Source organism: Rattus norvegicus, chromosome 19 (assembly GCF_021556685.1).
Source record: "Rattus norvegicus strain SHRSP/BbbUtx chromosome 19, alternate assembly SHRSP_T2T, whole genome shotgun sequence".
Classification (NCBI taxonomy): Eukaryota; Metazoa; Chordata; class Mammalia; order Rodentia; family Muridae; genus Rattus; species Rattus norvegicus.
The window spans coordinates 45,329,093-45,346,992 of NC_141552.1; the positions used below are offsets into that span (position 1 = coordinate 45,329,093).

The 17,900-nt window shown below is 43.3% G+C and overlaps 1 long non-coding RNA gene across 10 annotated transcripts in view; it reads right to left on the minus strand.

Moving 5' to 3' along the window:
- Positions 1-1,243: 1,243 nt before the first annotated feature.
- The window catches only part of LOC120098594 (uncharacterized), a 37,436-nt gene continuing 20,779 nt past the window's right edge, over positions 1,244-17,900 (minus strand). For 5 of the 10 annotated variants that reach the window (XR_015644099.1, XR_015644093.1, XR_015644096.1 and 2 more), the window contains exons 4-6: positions 2,468-2,551; positions 2,254-2,305; positions 1,244-1,776 (exon numbers count right to left, since the gene is read on the minus strand). This is a non-coding gene — a long non-coding RNA (uncharacterized LOC120098594). Of the gene's footprint in view, positions 1,777-2,222; positions 2,306-2,467; positions 2,607-17,900 lie in introns of those variants that run through there. The other 5 variants (XR_015644092.1, XR_015644091.1, XR_015644101.1 and 2 more) reach the window with 4 other exon arrangements.

Genomic DNA, 17,900 nt, shown 5'->3' on the forward strand with positions numbered 1-17,900 from the left:
TTGTGCCGTTGCGTGTGGTAACTCCTAGCCTTTTGAGCCACTTATTTAAGTTTAGTGTCTTTAAGTTAAATAAGATGTAAAAATAGGGCCCTCGGTTATGTTAGTTACATTTTTTTTAAGTGCCAACGGATTATATGCTGCCATCAGCAGCAGAAGAGTCTATGGTTCTGTGGAACACCACAGGCTTGGTTCTCAAAGAATTTAAAGACTGTAAAGTTTATTTCACTTTGGAACAAATCCAACAATAAGATCTTGATCTGTCATCTGTAAAATTCTGGCCACCTTTTCCCAGAAGGGGGGTGAAGGAGAGGTCAGGACAAAATGATCTCTGTTAATAAAAGAAACTTACACTCTATCTCCCCAGCAAAGAACAGAACAAGTCAACCTCAGATGGGACGTGACATTAACAGCCCGAGAGAATGATGGAGAAAGAGAACGTGAAGCTGAACAGAACGAGTGCTCTGCTCGGTACACTTCAGGCCAAAACCGTTTTGTGCCTCCTGCGCTCTTATTCTCTTGACCTCTGGCAGAAAGCAAAGCCCTGGAGAGAAAGTCTAGACCTTAGGGAGTACACTTCCTGTTCTGCCCTCTCAGGAATACTCCGGTTTGATAGAAGTGGAAGACAAATCCACAAAGGGATGTGTAATTTCAGCTTCTCCACAGAAACAGAACCAACAGAAGATATTTACAGTCAGTGACAAAGAGGCTGGCAAGTCCGGATCTATCAGGGTCTTGAAGTAAAATTCCTTGCACAAGGAGCTTCCGTCTTTTCAACTGATTGTGCAAGGCCCACCCACATTATATGGAGTAAACTGTTCTTCTTGGGATCCACTGGTTAATGCTAGCCGCATCTAGCCTTCACGGCAATACTTAGACTGATGCTGAGCTCGCTGTTCTCACTGCTGAGACACGGACATCACGAGGGATGGGTGTTCGGAAACCCTTAACGTGGGGTCCTCGCAGCAAGCTCCCTTGAATTTTGCCCATAAGGGAAATGCAAAGCAAGAAGAGGCGTTAGTGATCATGATAACTGCTGTAATGGCAGACAGCTATTGTAGCTGCTCCCGTCTGACTCATGGAAGTGTGTGGACCACTATGGGCTCTCAGAATAGATCGTCGGATGTCACCACTGGGATGACTTTGGAGAGAGTAATGAGTATGGCCTCCCTTCCAAAGCCTTCCTAAGACATAACGAACTGGAGCCCCATCTTTCTTGTTCATGATTTATTTTGTTGTTGTTTTTCACATTACATCCCAATCACGGTGCCCCTCCCAGGGCTGTCCTTCCAAATCTCTCTCCCCATAGTCCCCTCCCCTTCTCCTCAGAGAAGGAGAAGCCCTCTGATAGTACCACTCCACCCTGGGTCATCCAGTTGCAGTAGGATTAAGCACATAAGCGCATCCTCTCCCACCGAGGCCCAACCAGGCAATCCAGCAAAGAGATCCAAGAGTCAGAGACAGCCTTCTGCTCCAATTATTAGGGGACCCATGTGAAGATCAATCTGCATATCTGCTACGAAGGTGGGGAGGCCTACGTCCAGCCCCCACATGCTCTTTGGTTGGTGGTTCAGTCTCTGTGAGCCCTCATGGTCCCAGGTTAGTTGATTCTGTAGGCCTCCTTGTGGAGTCCTAGACGGCTCCGGCTCGCTCACATCTACACCCCACTCTTCCACAGACTCCCCCGAGCTCTGTCTGATGTTTAGCTGTGGTCTCTTCATCTGCCTCCCTCTGCTGCTGGATGAAGCCTCTCAGGAGGCAGCTATGCTGGGCTCCTGTCTGCCAGCATAGCAGAGGATCATTAACAGTGCCAGGGGTTTGCAATCACATTTTTTATATATAAGTTCCTGCAGCAGGTTCGACACCTGCCCTAATGCTTAACGTTCCCAAATGAAAGACACACACATACAGCCTTTACCCTTCGATATGCCTTATGGGTCACTTCCTAAACTCCACGGCATTTGTTCACCTCCCGCCAATGATCCCAAGTTATTACTTCCTAAAATCCTACGTTTTGTCTTGGCTGCCTTGGACCCACAGGGCTGCCCAACTGGGCCGCACCCTCCCAGTTCCTTCACATGCTGGCCTCCTCGCCCTCCACTATTCTCAGGCATGGCGTCTCTCCTCTCCTCCTTCTCCTGGCATGGCAAGGCTGATTTCCTTCTTCCTCCTTCCTCTCCGTCCCAAGACCTGGAATCCTAAAAGCCCTGCCTCTGTCTGCCTACCCAGCCATTGGTTGCTGCCATCTTTATTTACCAATCAGAACCAAGTGGGGGCAGGGTCCTTCAGCGTCTTCATGCCGACACTCCTGTAAGCAAGATTAGATGGACCAAAATTAACATTATAATACAAGCAGCATTAGGCCACACCCACTTCAGGGGTTGGCTCTCTACCAAGGGATGGGTCTCAAGTTTGGCCAGCATTGGTTGGCCGTTCCCTCGGTCTCTGCCCCATCTTTATTTCTGCACACCTCGTAAGCAGGACAAATTTTGCGTTGAAGGTTTGTGGGTGCGTCGATGTCGCCCTCCTTCCACTGGAAGTCCTGACTGCCCATCTTCTTGAGACATTTGAGAAGTAAAGAAATATTCATTAACTACTTTAAGCACTTCCTGTATAGGAATAAAAGAGAAAGAAAACATTAAAATAGCCTTTCTAGGCTCTTAATTTCCCCTGGAGTTGGTATATTAAAAAAGAATGAATTTATTGACCTAGAGAAATAATTCCTTCCCTGATCTTCATGGTTTTATAAGAAGTAGGTTTTTCTTATTTCACTGAGATATAATTGACAACTCATGTGTGTTTAAAGTGTACAAGGTAATGTTCTGTCCCATATCCTGAAATAAGTTTCCCAGTTAAATCGATTATCATATCTATCTCCTCACATGGTAGAGAGAGAGCTCGTGTGCTTAAAATCTATATTAAGGACAGAAACTTCAAACCATAAGACAAACACAATCTGGGCATTCGTGCACGGCATATTAACTGTATAGTAAGTTGTACCTAATTGTACAGTTGGGATTTTCTGAGAGATACGTATCTCAGGAGGTCTCCTTAGATCTCCTTCTGCCTTTACTCCCAACTGCCAAGTCTCCCTTGATGTCCTACTGAGCAGGGGCATTGGTTTAGCAATCCTTCCTCCCCACAGACTTAGGGTTAATCTCCTTTCTTTGCTACTTGGTTTGGAAGTCTACCATAAACCCTACAGTTCACAAGGCAACTGCAGCTTTCTGCATTCATCAGGCATGGTACTTGGGGATCACTTTTAGAAGCATTTGGCCTGATTCTGTCCCACTTCCAATATTTATAAACGACATTCCCTGTGTCTGTTCATTCCACACAACAACACAAACTCCGTGACCCCTAGTTACTCTGCACTCCTGACTAGAGAGGAAAGATCATTAGAATTAGTTATTTAAGTCCATAAGCATACAGGCTCATTCTCTCTGTTGGAGCAGGCTTCTGAAGCTTCCAAATCCCCCCCCCCCCCGTGAGGTAGTTAGGCCTGTATCTGAGTGCAGTCATTCCAACACTCAGGAGGGTGAGGCAGCTTCCAGAGCTACACAGTCAGATCCTGTTTCTAAACCAAAACAAAGGATTGTATCTAATCAAAGTGACTTTTCATTCAATAATCTAAATGAGTTCAGGAAATGAAACTAATAAATTCATTCACATGGTACAAAAAATAATAAACGAATAAATAAAACAACAAACAAACAGATAAATAGCTCCTTCATAACTCAGCCCCTGCCCACTTTCCCAGCCCCTGCCCACTCTCCCACATTACAAACTGATTCCCGCTACATTCAACTACTGTCCCGCACTCCACTTTCTCAAGTTCAAGCCTCCCTTTGAACTACTCAACATACGTGTTTCTCAAAAGGCCCCTCTGACCTGCACTCACCACCCAGGTCTTGCACAACCACTAACCATGGAAGCTAGTTACTAGACTTCACCTCCAATCCTTTGTTTTCAGAACAAAGAACAAAGATGAATTCCTCACCAGAATTCATCTGATTACATTTCAGGGTGGGGCTTCCTGTGTGTTTATCATTATCTGTGAGCTCAATTTCCTGTCTCACTCCCACCCAACACCTAACACACCACCTGCCAAGATAAATTCTTTAAAAGAGATGGATGAAGATCCATGGAACACCCTCCAACAGAAACAGTTCCTCAGGCACAGATTAAGCTACACAGCTCTCCTCAATCCTAACTCTGTTCACTACAACCCTGTGTCTCAGGCCTTGAGAATCCAAAAATGGGAAGAAAGTTTAGACACCTGGTCCTGTCCAGAGACACTCTAATAAGAACCAGGATGTACTCACAATTGAGAAACTGATTCCTGCTATCTTCAACTACTGTCTTTCATACACTATAGTGTCTCCAATACCCTGTTCTTACAAGAGGGCTCTACCTGGGTTGACTGTGACACAATGAAGCATGACTGACCTCCTCTGCATACGACCAGAAAAGCTCCCCCACTGACCTACCACTTTCCATTCTTTAACCGACTGTCACGTGGTGGCGCTTGTTTTGTTCTGCTCACTTTGTACATGTAGAGTGTCCAGAGGTTAAATGAGCCACCTCCTTGGCCCAATTCTAAGGACTTTCATGGTATCATAAATGGGTTTTGTTTCTTAATTTTTCACAGTTAGATTATTTATTTCTAGAAATTCTATCAATTTTTGTGTTTTGACATTAATATCTTTTGATGCATTTCTTTATGAGTCCTAATGGCTTTTTATAGAGTTGGGGTTTCCTATGCACAGGATCATTTACAGCCTTTGATTTCTCTTATTTTTCAATACTCCCAGTTTTATATCAAACAAAAGCAGGGAGAGCAGGCATGTTTAAGAGAGTGAGTGTGGTGGTTTGAATGAGACCATCTCCAATTGGCTCATGTATTTCAACATTTGGTCCTCAACTGGTGGCTCTGGTTGGAGAGATTTTACAGCTGTAGCCTTGTGGTGAAAGTGTGTCATGATGGGTGAGCTTTGAGGGTTGACAGTCACATCATTCCCATCATATCTTTCTGCTTTTGCTTGTGGTCCAAGATCTGAGCTCTCAGCCTCTGCTCCAACCACTGTGGCTGCCACTTGCTGTCATGCCTCCCTTCCATGACAGATTCTATCCCTGTGGAATGACAAGCCCCAAATACACTCTTCCTTTTGCAAATCAGGGTAGCCATGGTGTTTTATTACAGCAATAGGAAAGAAAGTACAGTTACTTTACAATGGGTTAGAGTAAGTTCTAGATCTTAAAGGGAAATCTTCTACCTTCTCCCCATTTGACTGTGATTATAGCCGTGAGTTTTTCCATGCTTCATATACATATTCTATGTATACATATACATATGTACATGTATATATAATATGTATGTTTTTAAAGAGCACTGAAATAGACTTAGAGAGCTTAAGAAAGTTATAAACACAGAACTCAGTGAGCTAAGGGGTACAATTACACTAAAGAAATAACGAAATTACTTCGAGAACTGTCTTGACTGACCCAAAAAGACAAATACAGAGAATTATGAGAAGTGGAAACTTGTTCTCACCCACCCACCCTGATGTCCATTAAGAAGAGAAGCAAATTTTTGACTCTAAAAGTGCAAATTCTGCTTCATCCAGAGAAATACACCCTTTTCACTCTTCCCTATTAAACTCAGAAGAGAAAGAAATCCCATGCAGCTTTCTTTTTAAAATGACTATAAAACAATACCGTCATTATAGAAATCAAAACCAGAAAAGAAAGGAACAAGTATCTCCAGCACAGGCTAAGGAAGGCTCGCTTTGTCTGAACCCTAAGCCCCTGGCAGCTTAGTGAGTGCAGGGCGAGCACTGTGAGTTAGTTAGACAAAGGCTTGAGAGGAAGCACTTCATGGAAGAAAAACCTCTGTTTCTCATAATAAATTTTCCTAAAAGGATTTGCCCTCAGATTAAACAATAATGAATAACAGGAGGCATCATGGAGGGTGTGGCTTGCCTTTGTGTTTCTTGACAAAATTGTGTTTGAGCTCGATAATGTAGGTGCTGGTGATACTACAATTGTATAGTTTTACCAAGGTGTCTAAGAATGTAAGTCACAATGTACAGTCTGGCTTTAAGTTACACATGAGCAAACATCACCACTGTAACCCAAAAGAGACGCCAGTCCAGTGTGGCATCCAACAGAACTGGCTTTTGTCTTCAGATCTACCAAAGGCTACAAGGAGTTGCCAGTATCTTAGTAAATAAACGATCGTGCCAAAGAACAATGGTGCCAATGGGATTTTTAAGGAAGCTTTGATGTTTTATTATAGTCCAAAGCCTTTAGGAGTGTCGTTTGTTCCCATCTTTATGTCAGAAGCAGGGGGATGGCTGCTCTTATTCTGTGCAGTAATAGTCAAGTGTTCTGTAAAAGGTCAGGGCCTGCTCTCTGGCCAGGGCTGCAGGGAACAAGAAGTGGGAGGGAAAGTCTCCAACCAAGAGCAAACAACTGAGCTCAGACAGCAGGGAGACAGGGCCACCGAATGCTAATGAAGAACAAGAGAGAGGACAAAGACAGAGCACAGAGGCCCCTGGGGCAGATGACAAAGGTGAATTTCAGAAGGAATGATTAGAAACTGTTGAAAACCCCTTCTTTAATTGCTGAAGCCAAGAAGAAAAATAACAAAGACTTTAGGAATTCTGGAGTATGGGTAAGAGTGTTTGCAGTTTGGGAAAAGTCACACAAAAAGGAGTAATGACTACTCCTTGATCCCAGCACTTGAGAGGCAGAGGCAGGCAGATCTCTGTGAATTAAGGCCAGCCTGGTCTACAGAGTGAGTTCCAGGATAACCAGGGATACATAGAAAAAGATGTTGTTTTTTTAAAAAAAAGAAGAAGAGGAAGAGAAGGAAAAAGAAAGAAAAGGAAAAATCACATGATGTATTATACAAATATTATTAATAAAGCAAAGATTTGTGTTATGTTTATGCCTCATGTTTGTGTTAGGTGACATTTGTAACTGTATCCACATATGGACTTAAAGTCCTAAGTCTGTTCCTATCACAAATAAGTGAAGAAGAGAGATGAAGGATCCTATGGACACAGGTGCAGGACGGGAAGAACTGAGAAGGGCAGCAGGTCACTTGAATGGCAGTCTGTTCTCACTGCTTCCTGGTCTCATGACAATGTACAAGAGACAAGGCTTGTGGTCGCAGTCCCCTGGCTCATGGGAAAGAAGTATGAGGAGAGTTTAATGGAAAAAGTTCACAGTGCTTAAGACGGTGCCATTCACAAAGAAAGTAATGATACATTTAGAGATTTCTGGAATGGGGGGAGAAAGAAAAATGCCAAGAAAGTTGGGTGGGGGCAGGGAGGAGAGAAAGGTGAAAGGGAAAGAAAGAGGGAAAGAGGAAAAGCAACAAAGAAGGTTCTTGTTATGCCCAAAGGGAATCTTAGAGCCTTAGAGATTATTGGATTCAACACCAATTTTTCAGATAAGAAAGAACAAAGAGATCTGGGAAACACACTGCAAGTTTTCTGTAAGTAGACTTCTCTTTGTAAGAGAGAAAGGAAGAAAGAAAGGAAGGAAGGAAAGAAGGAAGGAAGGAAGGAAGGAAGGAAGGAAGGAAGGAAGGAAGGAAGGAAGCCTACAGCATTACTTTAGAAAAGTTTGGTAATTTATGGTCTCAGGTAGGGGCTAAGCGTTCTCCTGACTGTGTACATTTATCACCTGAACTTTTTTTTTTTAACCTTCTTTGAACTTAGTCATCTGAACGCCTTCTCCAAAATTTAATGAATAGTATTTCATATTCCATTTAAGTTTAAAGTTAAAGGAGCCATTGAACATTTTATTCATTACAAGCCTGCCAAGACTGGGCATGTAGTTTTTTTGGAGTAAATAATTATTACCTCTTTGTTACTTTAACAACTGTCTCTAAAGACAATTTGGCCCAGACATGTCAATTAAAGGCAGAATCATTAGTTCTTGGCAGTAACAGCCTTTTGATAGCTTCTACCGTGCCCTAGCCAAACTCTAACAGCTGTAACCACAGAGATTCTTTCCACTGCCCTATCGACTGGTTGACTTTAAATTGTAGGCAGAAAGAATATATGCAAAGGAAAAAGTTGTTCCTTTTATTCCCCAAGGGAGAAAGTGATCTGCTTCCACTAGTTCCGTTGTCAATCGTGTTTATTTACAGAGTGTAGGATATGTTTACATTCTTTCACTCCCCCTGAGAAAGTCCAACTCACTGGAACAGACACTTGCCATGGGATCTTGATTAATGGTTGTTTTTTCTTTTAATTATTTATTTTTTGAGATTATAATTACATCATTTCCCCCTTCCCTTTCATCCCTCCAATGCCTCCCATATCTCTCCTTGTTCTTTTTCAAATTTATGGGCTCTTTTTTTTTTTAATTAATTTTTATTTTACACACGCTCCAGTGCGCGCGCGCGTTTACACACACACACACACACACACACACACACACACACACACACACACACATTCTTAGATATGCAAGCACAGCCTGCTCAGTCTGTATACTCTTACCTGCATGCCTGCTTTCAGGGCTGACCATTTGGTGCTAGACAAACACCTGGTTGTCCTTCCCTACTCACTGCATTCTTCAGTGGCCTGTCGTTCTCTGTGTATGGTTGGGCTCCTTACCCCACCTCAGCATGCCTACTGTTGTTGTCCTACTGTTGTTGTCCTACTGTTGTCCTACTGTTGTTGCCCTACTGTTGTTGTCGTCCTACTGTTGTCGTCCTACTGTTGTTGTCCTACTGTTGTTGTCCTACTGTTGTTGTCCTACTGTTGTTGTCGTCCTACTGTTGTCGTCCTACTGTTGTTGTCCTACTGTTGTTGTCCTACTGTTGTTGTCCTACTGTTGTTGTCCTACTGTTGTTGTTGTCCTACTGTTGTTGTCGTCCTACTGTTGTTGTCCCACTGTTGTTGTCCTACTGTTGTTGTCCTACTGTTGTTGTCCTACTGTTGTTGTCCCACTGTTGTTGTCCTACTGTTGTTGTCCTACTGTTGTTGTCCCACTGTTGTCGTCCTACTGTTGTTGTCCTACTGTTGTCGTCCTACTGTTGTCGTCCTACTGTTGTTGTCCTACTGTTGTCCTACTGTTGTTGTCCTACTGTTGTTGTCCTACTGTTGTTGTCCTACTGTTGTCCCTGTTTAGCTCACATTTAGTGGCTCATGTTGGTGAGGCTTAATGAGTGTGATTTATGACATACCTAAGAGACACAAGCTCCCAGCAAAATCCCTGTTCTCATGGTGCTGACCTTCTTTTTCCTCTTCTTTAATGATTCCTGAGCTGTAGGTGCTGGAATTATGTACTCTGCATCTTGCTTGGCTATGGTTCTTTGTAATGGTCTCTGTCTCCTTGGTGAGGGGTGAGGACCACACTTATCTGTGGGTATAAGGACAAGCACTCAGACTGTGGTTAAGGTCTATGCTGATTCTGCTTAATTTTCATCAACATACATCTATCTTTTGGGTCAATTGCACCTTAGGATTTGATTTGGTTTAACTACTTAACTGGATTTCTCAGCTTTTGATTTGGTAAATGCTGTCAACTACATTTTAATCAACAAACACTAACAAGATGGGTTAAGGTCATTTAAATCTTTAAGTATTGGTTATATTCCCCTATCCTTACGAAAACATTTAATAGTTAAAGAAGAATTGTCTTATTCAGGGCTTTATTGCTGTGAAAAGACACCATGACCAAGACACCTCTTACAAAGGAAAACATTTGATTGTGGTTGGCTTACAGATTCAGAGGTTGAGGCCATTATCATCATGACAGGAAGCATGGCCACATGCAGGCAGACATAGTGCTGGAAAGGAGCTGAGAGTTCAACATCTGAATCCTGAGGTGTGGGGGGTGGCTTGAGCTTCTGAGACATCAAAGCCTACCCCCACACATCTCCTCCAACAAGGCCACACTTCCTAATACTGCCACTACCTATGGACCAATGGGGGACATTTTCATTTAAACCACCACAGAATATAATGTTTAGTTTCCAAATAATTCCCAGTTAGCAAAAACCTACCATTCAGCTTTGTCATGAGTAAATTACTGAAGGAGTAAAGCTGTCAATAAACACCAAGCCAGGGAGAGATGGATGATGATCAGGGAAGACCTATGCTGTCCATCATCATCGTCATCATTGTCATCGTCATCATTGTCATTGTCATAATTATAGTCATCTTAACGTCTACAAATGTTTACTGTGTACCATAGGCTAGCCATATATAACTCAAATTTTTGTTTGTTTGTTGGATTTTGGCTTTTTTGTTTGGTTGTTTGGTTGGCTTTATTTTTTTTTTTTTGTTTTTGTTTTTTGTTTTTATTTTTTGTGTTTTGAGGCAGGGTTTCTATGTGTAGTCCTGGCTATGATGGAACTCACTCTGTATAAGATGCTGGCCTGGAACTCACAAGATTCACCTGCCTCTGCCCCTGCCTCTGCCTCTGCCTCTGCCCCTACCCCTGCCCCTGCCCCTGCCCTCTGCCCTCTGTCCTCTGCCCTCTGCCCTCTGCCCTCTGCCCTATGCCCTATGCCCTATGCCCTATGCCCTATGCCCTATGCCCTATGCCTCTGCAAGTGCTGGATTAAAAGCATATGCCACTACTGCCTTCCAATCACTCAATTTTTATAACAAACTTTAAGGATGGGTGATAGTGTCCCTATTTACAGACAAGAACATAGAAAGTCAGAAAAGTTATAGACCTCTTGGAGGTCCTCAAGAAGTAACATTTTATTGTTGTTCTGTAAGTTTCCCCAGCTATGAGAGATTGGTAGAGAAAGGCATAGGCTATAATAGAATACTAGTAAGAATGTTACAGTTCACTGAAGTAGAAATAAGATGGAAAAGGCAGGCTGGTGTATCACATTGGCAACCAACCAACCACCACACACACACTCACACTCACACTCACACACACTCACACCACACTCACACTCACACTCACACTCACGCCACACACACTCACACTCACACACTCACACTCACACACTCAGACACACACATACACACACTCACACTCACACTCACACACACTCACACCACACTCACACTCACACTCACGCCACACACTCACACACACTCACACTCACACTCTCACACACACTCACACACCACACTCACACTCACACTCACACACACTCACACACACTCACACACACTCACACACCACACACTCACACTCACACACACTCACACTCACACACTCACACTCACACACACACCACACTCACACTCACACTCACACACACTCACACACCACACACTCACACTCACACTCACACTCTCACACACTCACACACACTCACACACACCACACACTCACACTCACACACACCACACTCACACTCACACTCACATTCTCACTCACACTCTCACACACTCACACACACTCACACACACCACACACTCACACTCACACACACCACACTCACACTCACACTCACATTCTCACTCACACTCTCACACACTCACACACACCACACACTCACACTCACACTCACACACACTCACACTCACACACACCACACACTCACACTCACACTCACACACACTCACACTCACACACAGTCACACACACCACACACTCACACTCACACTCTCACACACTCACACACACTCACACACACCACACACTCACACTCACACACACTCACACTCACACACAGTCACACACACCACACACTCACACTCACACTCACACTCTCACACACCACACACTCACACACACTCACACTCACACTCTCACACCACACACACTCACACACACTCACACTCACACTCACACTCTCACACACACTCACACATACACTCACACACACTCACACTCACACTCTCACACACACACACACTCACACTCTCACACACTCACTCACACACACTCACACACTCACACTCACACTCTCACACACACTTACACACTCACACTCACATACACACACATATACACATTTATATACTCAAGTCACATTTTTGAAAAATCAGTCTAATAATAAGATATAATCAAGTAGTGAAGAGAACTAGTAAGCAGACTTTCGTGATAAGAAAAAGATAGGAACAAGGAAAAGAACATTGGAAAAGAAGACATATATTAAAAAGTGTCATATTCTGAATCTGAGCAATCAGAAAAAAAAAAACAAAAAAACAAAACAAAACAAAACCCTGGCTCTGAGCTGAAGCTGAGCCCTGAGCACACACCAAACACTATCCTGTCCTTGACAGACTTGGCAGAAATGAATTTGCAAAGACGATGATCACTTGAGAGGATGATTTTCTGAAGTCAGTTCTGTGACACACATGGATCTTCCTCAGATTTCCTGCCTCCAACAGTCCAGTTTCCAAAGCTTCCAAAGCTCAGCCCCTAGTGTCCTTTCTCTTCCAATCCTGCTCTACAGACCAAGCTTCGTTCTCACAGCCCCAAAGTCCGTGACTCTGTTGATTATGCTCTAACTCCAGACTGAACTCAACCTGGGTCTATGCTCTCATCCCTCTCTGCTGTGCTTGAGAATCGATCCACATGAAGACAAGTTGACATCTCAAAGGGACACATCCTCCAATAATTGAGACAATGTCACAGACAAAAGAGTAATTTTTTTCTTACTCCAAGTCTCTAAGTGTGTGTTAAAATAAGCCATTAAGCATTTAAAGTTCACCCAGAGACTAACATAATCCTAAATACCTAGTGGATAAATACCATAAAGATGTCTGACTGAGCACGCCCATGAGTCTTTGACTGTGAAACAAGGGTTGAAAATATTGATTGGAAAAATATTGATGAGAAAAATCAGTAGAACTAGAGAGTTCAAGGCCTGGAAAAAGTAAATACAGCAATCAGAAGCTTGATCAACATTGCAGAATAGAGTTCTTTTCTTTTATAAAAAATGAAAAGTGGTGTTGGAGACACAAAGAGTTTGAAATGCACTACAAAAAACACAACAAACAAACAAAAACAAAAACAACCCATGAAGGGGCTGGAGAGATGGCTCGGTGGTTAAGAGCACTAACTGCTCTTCCAGAGGTCCTGAGTTCAGTTCCCAGCAACTACATGGTGGCTCACAACCATCTGTAATGGGATCCGATGTCCTCTTCTGGTGTGTCTGAAGAGAGTGACAGTGTACTCATATACATAAAATAAATACATCATTTTTAAAACAACCCATAAACTATTGAACAAAAATAGTCATGAGGAGAAGCCTTAAAGTTCAGATATCAACCCTGTGAGTACGACCCAAAACAGCAGTTTCAACATCACTGCCCAGCTTAGAAAAATCCTGCAACACTTGACAACATGGAGTCCAAAACTCTGATAATACAGCCAGCCATGTGAGGACTAAGAAGTCTTCTAGAAAGGGACCAGGCTATCTCAAGTTTAAGAATCACACCCTTGGACTGGAGCAATGGCTCACTAGAACACATTGAACTTGCAGAGCATCTGGGCTCAGTTCCCTGAACCATTAGGTGTCTCCCAACTGCCTATAACTTCAGTTTTGAATCCCTTCAAACATAAACTGTACACACACACACACACACACACACACACACACACACACACACACATGCATGCATACTAATAAATCAATATTTTAACAAGCTAATAAAATTTTTAAAAGAAAAAACTCACTAGACTAGAATCTCTGAGCAGGGGCTAACCCTAACCCTAACCCTAACCCTAACCCTAACCCTAACCCTAAAGAGAGAGGAGGCATCTCCATGCCTTGATCTCTTCCAGGGCCACCTGGAAATCTTACCATGTCCTTACACCGGAAAGGAATTTTGAGCTAACACTAGGATTGATACCCTATGGATAGCCGTGCAACAAAGCTAGAAATAGGTCTCAAGAAGTCTGCAAAAAACAAAATAACATTAGAAACTAAAACTAAATTTCTAAATTATTCATCAAGGAGATAAAATTCATTTTGGAAATTATAAAAGACTTAGTACTAAATCTCAACAACTATAATAGGAAAAACCTCCATATCAAATTCACACAATGCACATAAAAATGATATTTGAATGGACAATTTCTTTAACTTTTTATTGATTCTTGTTAGTTTTACATCAGGAATCGCAGTCCCACTCATCTTCCCATCCCCTCTGCCCTTGCAACCCCCACTCCCCTCTAAATAAAAAATACATAAACAGACCAAAATCAAAAACAATCAAAAAGCATAGAAGACATCTCATCGTGGAAGCTGTAGTGTGTGTTAATGTGTCCCCTAGACCCTTCTATCCACACACCTTCATTATGGTGATGATGTTATCTTTACCTTTACTTGAAAATGTTCCTTTTCATGAGGCACTGATCTGGTTCAAGATCTCTGGCTTCTGTGACACCATCAATAATGGATCCTCATCAGGACTCCTCCCTGTAGTTCTGTTGTTGCTCTATGTTATGGAGATCCTGCAGCCTTGGATCAGCAGGACCATCCCTTTCACATGCCTTAACAGTTCACAGATGGTGTAGATTTTGAGGCAGGCCAACTCAGAGCCCTGGATCTGGGCCTGGGTGGCATCTGAGCTGGTCAGCCCACCAGCTCTCCCATCAGCACCACCAGAGCGAACTCTCCAGCACTGCTCTAGCTAGGCCACCCAGTGCTGACATTGGCAGGAGGAAGGGTCAGCTCATCTACTCTCATGCCCTTGGGGCATCTGTATCCCCCCCCCCCAGCCAGCTCCACTGTGCTGCCCAGTCGAGAGGTGAGGCCACTCTGCCAAGTGCTGCCGCAGGTAGCACACTCACAGAGCTGGCTCGCCCATCCCTTTGCCATCAGGACCAAATGCAGTGTGTTTCCCAGACAAAGTGCTGGGCCTGCACTAGCCTGTGAGAGACGGGCCGCTCTCCTGCTCTTATGACTTCTGGACTGGCTCTCTCAACCACCATAGGTGGTAGGGATGAGGTGTGGGGAAGGTGGTGGCGGAGGGGGGACTTTCTTAGAATCATTGTGTATGGTTGAGTGAGTTTCCACAGGTGACACTAATAGTACTTATGCTAATGTATATAATGCATATCACTTTAGGTTTTTCCTCCCACCCCACTGCATGAGAACATGGTAATTTATTTTTAAAAAATGGTGCATGCTAAGGATCTCTGGTTTTTCCAAAGTCCTGAATATGTTCTAGAGTTTTCTCTGTGATGATGTCTCACTATAACTTAGTAGTGTCTTGATGGGGAGATGGCCAACATCACTGTCTCTAATGCACCGGGAAGAATCTAATCATCTTACGTGGCCAAGTTGGCCTGAACCAGTGCAAAGTGAATGGATCCAAGAGACAATGTGAATAGGAACTAGACACGAGGAGATCAGACTGTTTTTAAAGACAACGTTGGAAAGGTGGCCAAAACCAGGGCTGCAGCTGAGAAAGAAAGTCAAGCCAAAAAAAAAGAAAAGTGAATGCTTTGTAAGTGATAAAGTAAACCTTTCTTCTCTACATTTTTTTTAAAAATATTCTCCAGATGCATTTAAAGTATCACTTTTTAAAAGACTTTTAATGCTCCATGTTATATTAAATTAATTCCCATTCTTCATCTCCTTATGTGGTACATCTGAAATGACTATCTAAAGATTTTGATGAGTTAATCATTGCACTTATATCTAAAAACTAGTTTCTCGTAGCTGCAGTTTTAGCCAGGGGGACAGGACAGAGCCTTTGACCTCCCATTCAGGGTCCATTATTCCGTTGTACATCTTTGGAAGGCCATTCCCCTCTACCCACCATACACTTTGTTCTTTGAAGGTACCATTTTCATAACTTCAGGTCATAGGAGGGTTAGATGGGGTTGAGCGTGCCTGGTCCATTAGATTATTTGATTTTCCTCTGCAATAAATATCCCCCCAAGGTTATTTTCCCTGGCAGATTAACTGAGTCTAAATGAATCCCAAGTTTTCGTGGCCTGACTTCAACATTGTTACATTGTTTCTTTTACAATTCCTGGCCTGGCAGAATTCTCAAACTGAAGACTGATGTACACAGACTACTGCCTCCTTAGGCCTTCTAATTAAAAGAATAAGCCTGTTCACGTGACACTAGCTGTACAGAGCTAACGAAAAGGTGAGTCCCAAACATCCACTCGAGAGAAAAGACGCCCACACAAAATGAACAGAGTGTACTTGGACCAGACGCATGCTAAGCACGGCTAACTCACTCTTCCAACCTTTCTATGAAAACACCTCCAACATGGCTTCTTTGCCCAGGCATAACTTAGAAACACTAGTGAAATCAAATCTCTTCTTTCTGTCAGATTTAATGAATTTTTCTATTTCATCAAGCAAAAGCATTTATTACTTTGCATCTGTCTTTTCTCATATAGTAATGTCTTGTTAACAATAAAGAATTGTGTTCAAGGAACACTCTAAGGAAGTCAGGAATTCTGTTGATTTTAAAAGCTAATCTCTGGCCAGGGGGTGTGGGTGGTAAGGAATAAGGAGATTTTTCCTTTGTCTTAACTCCCATCTGATTAGCACAAGACGATTGGGAGAGAGGGAAAGGCGAGGCCGATCTGCTTGGAGATTTTTGAGGGATTTGTTCAAGATCTCATAGCTGGAAACTCCAAAGGGAAAACTCTTCCAGTTGCTGAGACAAAATCCCCAATCAAAGCAACTTAAGGGAACTTACAGTAGCCCAGGAAAAGGAAGGGAAGGGAAGAGAAGAGAAGAGAGGGGAGGGGAGGGAAGGAGAGTGGAGTGGAGTGGAGGGGACAGCGGAGGAGGGGAGGGAAGGAAATATGTGGCAGTAAGCAGGGAAGGCAGCAACAGAGGCAAAAGGACAGTTGTCTGAGTTCAGGAAGCAGAGTGAACAGGAAGTAGGACCAGGCTATAAGGCTGCAAGACCCACCCCCAGGGATATACTCCCTCCAGTCAGGCTCCACTTTTGAAGGCTCTACAACCTCCACCAAACAGCGCCACCAGCTAGGGACAGAGTCCAAGCACAGGAAGCCAGTGATTATTTTTGGACACTGCATATCGCCCCACTTGAGTGTCTAAGCACAGGATATAAACCATTCTCTCTCCAGTACTGTCCCCATCCAGGATTTATAAATCGGTCCTTTTTTATCTCACCTACGATTAAATTCTAGAATAAGGTCTTGCTTAACCACAACAAGAAGAAAACTATCTATGGGCGTTGTCCACCAAACATGATTCCAGCTATACCAGAACCTGCGTCTGAGGCAGGAGGATCACAAATTTAAGGCCTCTCTCAGCTATGGAGTGAGTTTCAGTATGAAGACATCAGTGAGTCCTGTTCTCCAAAAGTGAAAAGAGGACCCAGAGCCCTCCTTCTGTGTAATTATTCTTAATGACAAGGTTGAGCTGCTTTTTTCCTTCAGCACATTTGAATTTTGACCTAGTCTTAAGACCTGACTAATTCCTGTTGCTCTGACATTGTTGAACAAAAGTGATTTGCTCTCAGCTGTGGAGAATGTGCCTACTTCACTCTCTCTTCCTCGTTCAACATCTCCCAGTGACTTCCCCACTGGCAGTAAACACACAAACCCAGTACTGTGTCATGGCTGCTAAAGATGGCTATATAGATCTCCACCCCACAGTACCGCACTCCTTAGTCACAATTGCCTGGCAACCATAGAAGTCCTCAGGCATTGTCAGATGCCCTGGTGGGGGCAAAATCTCCCCTAGTTGACAACCACTGCAGTACACAACAGAGAGAGCGGTCAACTGCATAGGTGATGTTTGTACAGTACTGCCCTCTCCCAAATGAGCCCTGGGCCTGCCTGGCAGTCTTCGCTCAGACCCTCCAAGGCCAATTATTCTCCCACTCTCTTGAGGTCTAGCTAGAGACAATTACTTCCTTTTTCTTTCCAATCTTCTATCAACCCATCCTTAAACCTCCTTTCCCTCCTTTTTTCTCTTTCTTTCTTACTCTCCTGGTATTTCAGACAGAGGC